General features: G+C 40.3%; 1 protein-coding gene across 1 annotated transcript in view; it reads left to right on the top strand.

The window, feature by feature from the left end:
* The first annotated feature begins 4,065 nt into the window (after positions 1 to 4,065).
* ilvbl (ilvB (bacterial acetolactate synthase)-like) overlaps positions 4,066 to 12,062 on the top strand; it is a 65,325-nt gene continuing 57,328 nt past the window's right edge. Inside the window, exon 1 of the mRNA XM_061972723.2 lies at positions 4,066 to 4,149. The gene's annotated coding sequence lies outside the window, so the exon portion shown is untranslated. The remainder of the gene's footprint in view (positions 4,150 to 12,062) is intronic.

The following is a 12,062-nucleotide window of genomic DNA, read 5'->3' as shown; positions in this document are numbered from 1 at the left end:
AATTACACTTATATAGGAGCAAGGTTTAGTGTAAAAATATAAATTGTACATTTTTCAAAATGTGTAATTTTAAGACAATATATATATATATATATATATATATATATATATATATATATATATATATATATATATATATATATATATACGTATATTCCAAGAAAAGGTTTACAATTATAATACAATGTCATAATATTATGTCCAAAATACCCAATTGGTGTATTTAATGATATCAATAATAAGGTAAGAACAAAGTAAAAGCATGACTAGAATAAAGTTGTAATTTTATGGAAAAAAAAAAGGTTAAGTTGTAATTTAATAAATAGAAAAACATGAAGAAACGTGTAATATTATGAGAGTGCATCCAGATTTTACAAAATAAAGTATCAATAATAATAATAATAACAATAACAATGATAATAATAGAGGAACAATAATATTTCAAGAAAAATGTGTAACATTAGAAGAAAATAAATAATTAATATTTTATACGTTACCACAATATTAGAAACCTTTTCTTGTAATATTCCAACTTTTTGTCATTACTGTGATATATATTTTTTACTTAATTTTTTTCTAACAACTTCTTGTCATGCCGCTAACACCACATGGACAAAAGTATTGGGACACCTGACCTTTTACATCCAAAGTCCGATAGGATTACAGTGCACTGTTTATGTGCTGCTGCTGCGGACAAAAACTCCATCCATCCATCCATCTTCTTCCGCTTATCCGAGGTCGGGTCGCGGGGGCAGCAGCCTAAGCAGGGAAGCCCAGACTTCCATCTCCCCAGTCATTTCGTCCAGCTCCTCCCGGGGGGATCCCGAGGCCAGCCGGGAGACATAGTCTTCCCAACGAGTTCTGGGTCTTCCCCGTGGCCTCCAACCGGTTGGACGTTCCCTAAACACCTCCCGAGGGAGGTGTTCGGGTGGCATCCTGACCAGATGCCCGAACCACCTCATCTGGCTCCTCTCGATGTGGAGGTGCAGCGGCTTTACTTTGAGCTCCCCCCGGATGACAGAGCTTCTCACCCTATCTCTAAGGGAGAGCCCCGCCAACCGGCGGAGGAAACTCATTTCGGCCGCTTGTACCCGTGATCTTGTCCTTTCGGTCATAACCCAAAGCTCATGACCATAGGTGAGGATGGGAACGTAGATCGACCGATAAATTGAGAGCTTTGCCTTCCGGCTCAGCTCCTTATTCACCACAATGGATCGATACAGCGTCCGCATTACTGAAGACGCCGCACCGATCCGCCTGTCGATATCACGATCCTCTCTTCCCTCACTCATGAACAAGACTCTGAGGTACTTGAACTCCTCCACTTGGGGCAAGATCTCCTCCCCAACTCGGAGATGGCACTCCACCCTTTTCCGGGCGAGAACCTCGGACTTGGAGGTGCTGATTCCCATCCCAGTCGCTTCACACTCGGCTGCAAAACTCATTTATGGGATTTTTTTCCCTCCCCTGTCATCTTCCTAAAGGTCGACTTTGAGTCATGGATCCAGCGTGAAAGTTTTGGATCCAGCCACCATATCTACTTGGTGTGCTGCTTCACACAAAGCGCTTTATCTGGCGTGGGATAAAAGACAGGAGCGCAGAGCGTAAAGAAGTGTTTCTAACACAAAGACAACCGTCGCATCAGGGAGTTTCATCTCCAGCAGTGCTTCTCCTCACAGACCACAATCTAGTCTATTTAGAGGAGCGGGAATAAAAAGCGGATTTGTGTGGCACAGCATGAGAGCACAGGCTGACACTGCTAAATGTTCTCCGCACATCAGAGGTGTGATTCTTATAACATCGGCGTTATCTTGCAGACACACGTGCAAAAGTTCACAAGGGAACGTGTCGGCGTGATGATGATGATGATGATGATGATGATGATGATGATAATGTCACTGTCTGTCCTCGCCAAATATCAAGTTGGTGCGCTCTTATTTTGAAAATCTTGCTTTCCAATTCCAACTAGTGTTTTGGTGTTTCATCCATAGACATCTTATAAGTCCACGCAGCATCGAGCTCTGCTGTCTACAGGCGCTGACGAGACGCGGGGCCGCCATCTTGGAGTGGTGATCCGCTCCACTCAGTGCAATTCATTTGGCAGGAGCAATGAACTATCAGCGCATTTAATTCATCCGACCTCACTGAATACCACTGATTTTCACGCGTTTTTTTGTCATACGTGTATAGCTATGATAAAGGACACATGTTTTGGCGTGTTTTATCATTCATAGTTTGCTTAACAGTAATAGAATATTCTTATATGCTTTAAGTGACCAGACGTCCGAGATCAAAACTGGGAATATAATCCCAGAGATGGGGGAAAAAAACGGTCAGCTATTTTTAAGTTCAAGAAACAATATGATTAGGTTATATGTACATGCCTATATCCTACATAAACATATCTTAGGAACCTATAGACTATCTCTGTTGCTGCAGCAGCAGAGAGTTTATTCTGTCTTCACACTTTGTATTGATATTTTGTATTACATTCTTCCCTTAAATGATCATGTTTACAGTGATTGTTTTATATGTATTTTCTGTGTATGTCACTTTGGATTAAAGCGTCTGCCAAATACTTAAACATAAACATATGTGGCGGTATAGCTGCTCCCAGTGCCACCAACACTGGTTTAAGTGGAACTTAGATATTGGGTTTCACTATGTAAAGCGCTTTGAGTCACTAGAGAAAAAGTGCTATATAAATATAATTCACTTCACACTTCACATATATAAACACCTGAAAGTATTTATATCAGCTAAAACCATACTTGCCAACCTTGAGACCTCCGATTTCGGGAGGCGGGGGTGGGGGCGTGGTCGGGGGTGGGGCAGGGCGTGGTTGGGGGCGTGGTTAAGAGGGGAGGAGTATATTGACAGCTAGAATTCACCAAGTCAAGTATTTCATACATACATATATATGTATATATATATATATATATACATCCTGAAAATATACAAACAAAACTGTGTTTGGATAATTGATACTTCAAACTTGCATAAATAAATCTTAAGGAATATAACATAACTTGGCTTCTGAGAGCTTCAAAATGTAACGAATAAAATGCTAAAGTTGTTGATAAACAAGCAATTATTTTAATAATTAAATATGGTCATTTTAAATGAATTATTATGATAATTTAAAAATAATTATTTCAAATATGTTTATTTTAATGTATAATTCTAATGCCTGGATGTAATAAGGAGTCAGAAAAAATACAAATAAAAATACAATACATTTTGATGTTTTTAGCAAAATATAGTAAAAATTTATTTAGTTTTTTTTTTTTTTTAATTAATAAATATATTTATTTTTAGGTAAGATAAACATAATAATACAATTTATCTCTTGTCTGGATGATTTAGTTCTTGTCACCCTGTTGTCCTCCCGTCGTGAAAAAAGGCTGTCTTAACTCAGGTCCGCATGGAGCTGAAGGGGGCGTGGCCTCCAGCTCCGGCTGAAAATCGGGAGATTTTCGGGAGAATATTTGTCCCGGGAGGTTTTCGGGAGAGGCGCTGAATTTCGGGAGTCTCCCGGAAAATTCGGGAGGGTTGGCAAGTATGGCTAAAACCACCAATCTGTTCCAGTGGATTCAGAATAAAACCAAATTCTGTTTTACAATCTTTATCTTCATCATTTATTTCAACTTTATGTTATTCCAGTATGACATTTTTAAATGTAATTAATTTCATTGACAAGCAATTCTAATATGGTCATACTCTTGTTTGCTAGCGGCTAAGATTTCAGTACTAATGAAGATCTTTGCTCCTTCTCAACTCTGTGGTAATATTATTTTCACAAAATACAACCGATAGTACGTTAATGTAAAATCTTACTTGTGAAAAGTAATCCCCCGATTCCTATTTTCAACAGTTCGCTCATTTTGAGCAGGAAAACGCTGACCACCATCACCACTTCAATATGGCGGCCCAATTTCTCGCGTCACAGCAGCCAATGCTGCGTCTACTTATAACATGTCTATGGTTTCATCCATTGGGTGTTGCCTGTGCTGCTCTCTCTTGTAGTGGTTGTGGGCGGAGCCACCTGCACACACCTGTGTGCAATTTGTTGTCAGTCTTCTCCTCTGCTTTGGGGTCTTACTTCCAGCCTTCAGCTGATTGTGCCCGGGAACATTTTTAGCTCCAAAGGTAAGGTAATATGGAAACACATTTAGTTTATGTAAAAATAAAACTGCATGCATATTTCATGATTTATGTCCCCTCTTAAACCAAGCACTAGCAGGACACATAGTTAACATTTTATGTTGTGTTATGTCAGCCCCTTCTTAAATCAAGCCCAAGCAGGACGTGTTGCACTTGCTGTGTTTTATTATTGTGTTCTCTACTTTTTCTCTATCCATCCCCTCTTACAAGGGAACTGCACTTTTTTGGAGAATTTTGTCTATTGTTTACAATCATTATGAGAGACAAGAAGACAACTTTTTTTTGTTTGTTTTTTTTGCATTCTGGCATGTAATAATCTGCCCGTTCTTGGTTTGCTAGCAATGCAGCTAATGGGCGCAATCAATTCTACCTCTAAAACTTGTAATTGTATTATGTCAAATAAAATTGTTTTACAAGAATATGGTTGTAATTTAAAAATAATAAAGTTTTATTATTAAACAATTATAAAATATAAATGTAATATTGTTGGGGGGGGAAACACTAATTAAGAATAAAGTTGTAATATTAGAAAATAGATATCAATTATTTAGGAAATAAAGCTGCAATAGGAAATAAAAAAAGAATACTTTCATCAGAAGAAAGTTGTAATATTATTAGAGGGAAAAAAGAGTAAGGATAAAGTTGTAAAATATACCATGAAAAACAAAATGACTTTATAAGAATAAAGTTGGACTATATATAAGGAGAACGTGAGTAATTTCTGAGAATAAAGTTGTAATATAAGCAAAATAGTGATTTAATATTAATAAAGTTACAATGCTATTGATAAACAAATCATTCAATAAATAAAGTTGTAACATTAATAGGAAAAAAAGACACATTTTATGAGAAATAGTTGTGATATTATTAGGGAAAGAAAATTTAAATTAATAATACATTTGTAATATTATTAAAAGAAAAAAATGTTATATGAGAAAGCAATCATATTATGTAATAAATATATGGTATAGTCATAATATTATGAAGGGAGGGGACCGAATAAACTTGTAATGTTTAGAGTAAATGGTTTTAAGTTCTGAAGAATACATATTCCATTTATTTTATTAAAGTTGTAATATTAAGAAACAGTGTAAATATTACAAAAATAAAGTTATAACCTTCTGATGAAAAGTGTTCATTTGAATCAATTCTACCTCTAAATCACTTTAAAATGCATTAAAAAAAACATGAATAATACTTAATTTTCGTTCTGTAACCTATATAATATTTGTGAGAATGAAATATTTTTAAGTGTTCTTTTTTTTCTTTTCATGTTTAAATCAGCTAGTATTTTCCTATGTAGTGTGTCTTCTCGTGATCTCTGTGCTTTTATCTTATGTCCACTAGTAAAGTGTTTTTCAACTTTTTTTGAACCACGGCACATTTTTTGCGTTGAAAAAATCCGGAGACACACCACCAGCAGACATCATTAAAAAACAACACTCAGTTGACAGTAAAGAGTCAATGTCCCAATTGTTGGATATGACTTTAAACCATAACCAAACATGCATCACTATAGCTCTTGTCTCAAAGTAGGTGTACTGTCACCACCTGTCACATCACGCCCTGACTTATTTTGAGTTTTTTGCTGTTTTCCTGTGTAGTGTTTTAGTTCTTGTCTTGGGCTCCTATTTTGGTGGCATTTTGTCTTTTTTTGGTATTTTCCTGTAGCAGTTTCATGTTTTCCTTTGAGCGCTATTTCCCACATCTACTTTGTTTTAGCAATCGGGCAGCACGGTGGCAGAGGGGTTTGTGCGTCTGCCTCACAATACGAAGGTCCTGAGTAGTCTTGGGTTCAATCCCGGGCTCGGGATCTTTCTGTGTGGAGTTTGCATGTTCTCCCCGTGACTGCGTGTGTTCCCTCCGGGTACTCCGGCTTCCTCCCACCTCCAAAAACATGCACCTGGGGATAGGCTGATTGGCAACACTAAATTGGCCCTAGTGTGTGAATGTGAGTGTGAATGTTGTCTGTCCATCTGTGTTGGACCTGCAATGAGGTGGTGACTTGTCCAGGGTGTACCCCGCCTTCCGCCCGATTGTAGCTGAGATAGGCTCCAGCGCCCCCCGCGACCCCGAAGGGAATAAGCGGTAGAAAATGGATGGATGGATGGATACTTTGTTTTAGCAATCAAGAATATTTCAGTTGTTTTTATCCTTCTTTGTGGGGACATTGTTGATTGTCATGTCATGTTCGGATGTACATTGTGGACGCCGTCTTTGCTCCACAGTAAGTCTTTGCTGTCGTCCAGCATTCTGTTTTTGTTTCTTTTGCAGCCAGTTCAGTTTTAGTTTCGTTCTGCATAGCCTTCCCTAAACTTCAATGCCTTTTCTTAGGGGCACTCACCTTTTGTTTATTTTTGGTTTAGGCATTAGACACCTTTTTACCTGCACACTGCCTCCCGCTGTTTCCGACATCCACAAAGCAATTAGCTACCGGCTGCCACCTACTGATATGGAAGAGTATTACACGGTTACTCTGCAGAGCTCTAGACAGCACCGACAGTCAACAACAACACATAATTTGCAGACTATAATTACTGGTTTGCAAAAAATATTTTTAACCCAAATAGGTGAAATTAGATAATCTCCCACAGCACACCAGACTGTAGTGGTTGAAAAACACTGCACTAGTAAACTCTTTGTTTTGTTTTAAGGGTTCCTATTGGTCGACTCACAGAGCTGTTTTTGGCAAGTTCTTATCTGTTTTCAAGGCCTTAGCTTTGCTCCTTTCTGAGGAGCTGTTTTCCTGCTACATAAACTGACTCTTTTTGTTTGGATTCAGACCTCTTCTTGCTGATGCTACTGTCACATTGTAAGGGCTGGTCTCCTAAAGCTTTAGTAAAAACTTGGTATTGTACCATTCTGTCTCTGGGGTCCTTCTTACTCAACATATGTCATCCAAAATAACTTGGGATCGACAAATGTGTTTTATTCCCTGAGAGGAAGACTGGGGGCACGAACGGGGTGACACGTTGAGGATTGGACGTTTCTTACACTCTTCTAGACACTCACCAGGCCTAAAACAGAAATCAAAGTAAGCATTGCCTTTTGTAAAATCTGCATTAGGAGTCTGTCCTGAAGTCTGTAAGTCAAACACCGTTTTGGACTACATGGACAGAGTTGTAGTATTATAGGAATTTTGAGTGTATATTTTCACCTGAGCACTATTTACAACTACTATGTAGAGGCGGGTGATAACCAAACCGTAGCAACGTTGTTGCCCCCTCTCAAATTAACACTGAGGAACTATTTTTCTAGTGCAGTAACACATTGGCGTGCTTCGGTATTAGCTGTAAAAGCTAACCACGGCAAGAGATAAGCCAGCTTCTACGACAACACAAAACGCACTTGAGTTTGTAATACCCAACACAATACGATAGAAGACCAATTCGTACTGACTGAAACACATGAACGGTCATATTACAGTATTTGTAAAGTACTAGCCCACATGTCATGTTTTGTTGTACACAGCAAGCCAGACAGCGTACGATGTCTGTAGTTGTACATACTGTACGTATCATGATCAATATAAAGTGTGACTCACTCTGTTTGGTCCAGCTGGCCGGGGACGTTTTTTTTCCAGTTAATTATGGGTAAGCAATCCATTTATGTCGAAGTAGCTTGGCTTCAAGTTCCACATTTTGCAGCTTCTAGTCACATTCACCTCACTCTCTCGGCTTCCGTCTGCTCCAACGTCTAACTCTTACTTTGTGCTCGCTTCTAGAAGCTGTTGTTCAGCCTCCATAAATTCAGATTCAAAAACATAAAATTGTGAATCCTCATTTGTCCAAAAATAGTCGTCTTTGTTGTTTGTTTCCCGAATCTACCATGATTAGAACACACACGCCTTGTTTGTATCCGGAATGGGGGGGTTGCCAGAAGTCGGACGGAAATAAATGCGACAATTGGTTCCGGCAATGATTAAAATGACCAAAATACGGTAAATTGTCAAGTTTTTGTATGTCGTGTCCCCTAATAAACCAAGAACCCACGTTGTTAGAGATATTTTTGTTCTCAAGGTTATGTCTGTCCCCTTTTAAATGAAGTTAAACCAAGTACCAGTTTGATGTGGTTTGTTTTTTGTCTGCCCCCTCTCAAATTAAGTACAAGCAGGACATGTTGCTGTTGTTTCTTAATATTGTGTTCTCTTGTTTCTTTGTCCATCCCCTCTTAAAGGGAGCACTTGGGGGGGTGTTCTGTATGTGGTCTCTTGTCATTGCTGTTTTTTCTCAAGTTTATATATATCTGTCCCCTTTTAAACCAAGTCAAACCAAATACCAGCAGGAGGTGTAGTTTTCTTAATGTGTTATAAAGTTCCTCTTTGTCTGTCCCCTCTTATAACAAGTTTGTTTTTATTGTCTCTTGTTGTTGCTTTTTGTTTTGTACTTTATATGTATGTCCCCTATTAGACCAAGTTAAACCAAAAAATAGCAGATGTTGTTGTTGTCTTGATGTCTTCTCTAGTTCCTCTTTGTCTGTCCTAAATCAAGCACTTGTTGGTGATGTTTTTGTTGTCTCTTGCTATTGTTTTATATTCTTTCATTTGTGTATGTATGTCTGGAGATAAACAGTTACAGTTTTATGTTGTTTTCTGTCTGCCCCCTCTTAAATTAAGTACAAGCAGGGCATGTTGCTTTTGTTTCTTAACATTGTGTTCTCCCGTTTCTCTGTCCATCCCATCTTAAAGGAAGCACTTGTGGGGGATGTTGTTTTTGTTGTCTCTTGTCATTGCTAATTTTCTCAGGTTTATATATCTCTGTCCCCTGTTAAACCAAAACATTAGCAGGAGATGTGGTTTTCCTACTTTTTATCTAGTTCCTCTTCGTCTGTCCTCTCTTAAAACAAGCTGTGATGTTATTGTTATTGTTTTTGTTGTCTCTTGTTGTCTTTTTGTCGTGTAGTTTATATATGTATTTATGTCCCCTATTAAACCAACTTAAAGCAAACACTAGCAGATGTTGTTGTCTTGATGTGTTCTCTAGTTCCTCTTTGTCTGTCCCCTCCAAAATCAAACACTTGTTGCTGATGTTGTTTTTGTTGTCTCTTGCTTTTGCTTTGTCTTGACATTTGTGTATGTATGTCTGGAGACATGGTTAATGTTTTATGGTGTTTTCTGTCTGCCCCATCTTAAATCAAGCACGAGCAGGACATGTTAATATTGTGTTCTCTAGATTTTCCGTGTACATGTTTCTGTTGTCCCTCATTTATTGTTCTGTAGTTTAAGTACTGTATGTCCCCTATTAAACTATATTTAACCAAACACTAGCATATGGCATTGCTGTCTTAATGTTCTCTCTGGTTCCTCTTTGTCTGCCCCCTCTTAAATTAAGCACTAGTGATTTTTATGTTGTCACTCATTGTTACTTTTTGCTCTCAAATGTGTATGTTTGTCCCTGTGGCAGTCCTTACTGCCGTGCGGGTTCTCGGGACCATTCCAGGGAAGACATTGTCGTGAGATGGTTTAGACTTCTTTATTTTTTTCGGGAACAGAGTCTTTGGTGTGCTTTTCAGCCGCTGCCTTTTCTTACGTGAGCACACGAATGGTTTCCTTCCGTCCGCCGTCTGCTTTTCAGCAGCACATTGCCGTCGCTCGCCGTCTACTTATTTTCAGCAGCACGTCGCCGTCGTTCGCGTGGTAGCAGAGGATGGTTTCCTCCCGTCCGCCGTCTGCTTTCCAGCAGCACGTCGCCGTCGTTCGCCGTCTACTTTTCAGCAGCACGTCGCCGTCGTTTGCGTGGTAGCAGAGGATGGTTTTCTTCCGTCCGCCATCTGCTTTTCAGCACCATCTTTTCTCCGTCTCCTCTTGTCTCTCTCGGCTGTCACCCTTTTATACATGGACAGATTATCTGATTGTGCCCAGCTGCCCGACCCACGCACCTGTAGTCCATTTGGACGCGGGTCCACAGGCCACGCCCCCTCGCCGCCATCTTGGAGCGGGCCCCGGTGTCGGACCGCCGGCCCCGCCTCTCCACAGTCCCTTATTAAGCCAAGTTAAACCAAGCACTAGCAGGAGACAGTTATGTTGTTTAGGTTCTCTGTCTCTGTCCCCTCTTAAAACACGCACTTACCTGTGATGTTATTGTTTTTCTTGTCTCTTGTTATTGCTTTTTGTTATCTGGTTTCTCTGTCCCGGGCAGCACGGTGGAAGAGGGGTTAGTGCGTCTGCCTCACAATACGAAGGTGCTGAGTAGTCTGGGGTTCAATCCCAGGCTCGGGATCTTTCTGTGTGGAGTTTGAATGTTCTCCCCGTGACTGCGTGGGTTCCCTCCGGGTACTCCGGCTTCCTCCCACCTCCAAAAACATGCACCTGGGGATAAGTTGATTGTCAACACTAAATTGGCCCTCGTGTGTGAATGTGAGTGTGAATGTTGTCTGTCTATCTGTGTTGGCCCTGCGATGAGGTGGCGACTTGTCCAGGGTGTACCCCGCCTTCCGCCCGATTGTAGCTGAGATAGGCTCCAGCGCCCCCCGCGACCCCGAAGGGAATAAGCGGTAGAAAATGGATGGATGGATGGATGGGTTTCTCTGTCCCTTCTTGAACCAAGCCAAAGCAGGAGATGTGATTGTTATTTTACTTTTTTTTTTTTCTTCCTCTCTTAGATGAAGAATGCGACAGGGCCTGTTTCTGCTGCTGTCTTTTAATTTTGGGTTCTCTACTTTCCCCTCTGGCCCTCCCCTCTTAAAACAAGCACTTGCGTGTAGGTGACATTGTTTTTGTTGTCTCTAATTGATTTTTGTTCTAAAGTTTATCTGTGTGTCCCCCTTTAAAGCAAATCAGGCAAACACTAGCAGGATATGTGGTTGTTTAGTGTAATGGTTGTTTTTGTTCTTTCTTAAAGGGGAACATTATCACCAGACCTATGTAAGCGTCAATATATACCTTGATGTTGCAGAAAAAAGACCATATATTTTTTTAACCGATTTTCGTACTCTAAATGGGTGAATTTTTGGCTAATTTAACGCCTTTCTATTATTCGCTCTCGGAGCCATGACGTCACGTTGTGACGTCACATCGGGAAGCAATCCGCCATTTTCTCAAACACATTACAAACACCGAGTCAAATCAGCTCTGTTTTTTTCCATTTTTTCGACTGTTTTCCGTACCTTGGAGACATCATGCCTCGTCGGTGTGTTGTCGGAGGGTGTAACAACACGAACAGGGACGGATTCAAGTTGCACCAGTGGCCCAAAGATGCGAAAGTGGCAAGAAATTGGACGTTTGTTCCGCACACTTTACCGACGAAAGCTATGCTACGACAGAGATGGCAAGAATGTGTGGATATCCTGCGACACTCAAAGCAGATGCATTTTCAACGATAAAGTCAAAGAAATCTGCCACCAGACCCCCATTGAATCTGCCGGAGTGTGTGAGCAATTCAGGGACAAAGGACCTCGGTAGCACGGCAAGCAATGGCGGCAGTTTGTTCCCGCAGACGAGTGAGCTAAACCCCCTGAATGTCTTGGCTCACACTGTCCCTTATGCCACCGAAGATGATCAAGAGAAGAATATTGACCCTAGCTTCCCTGGCCTGCTGACATCAACTCCAAAACTGGACGGATCAGCTTTCAGGAAAAGAGCGCGGATGAGGGTATGTCTACAGAATATATTAATTGATGAAAATTGGGCTGTCTGCACTCTCAAAGTGCATGTTGTTGCCAAATGTATTTCATATGCTGTAAACCTAGTTCATAGTTGTTAGTTTCCTTTAATGCCAAACAAACACATACCAATCGTTGGTTAGAAGGCGATCGCCGAATTCGTCCTCGCTTTCTCCCGTGTCGCTGGCTGTCGTGTCGTTTTCGGCGGTTTCGCTTGCATACGGTTCAAACCGATATGGCTCAATAGCTTCAGTTTCTTCTTCAATTTCGTTTTCGCTACTTGCCTCCACACTACAACC

This window comes from Nerophis lumbriciformis, linkage group LG17, assembly GCF_033978685.3.
Source record: "Nerophis lumbriciformis linkage group LG17, RoL_Nlum_v2.1, whole genome shotgun sequence".
In the NCBI taxonomy this organism is placed as follows: Eukaryota; Metazoa; Chordata; class Actinopteri; order Syngnathiformes; family Syngnathidae; genus Nerophis; species Nerophis lumbriciformis.
The sequence above is the reverse complement of the archived record's forward strand: the minus strand, read 5'-3'. Positions and strand labels throughout refer to the sequence as shown.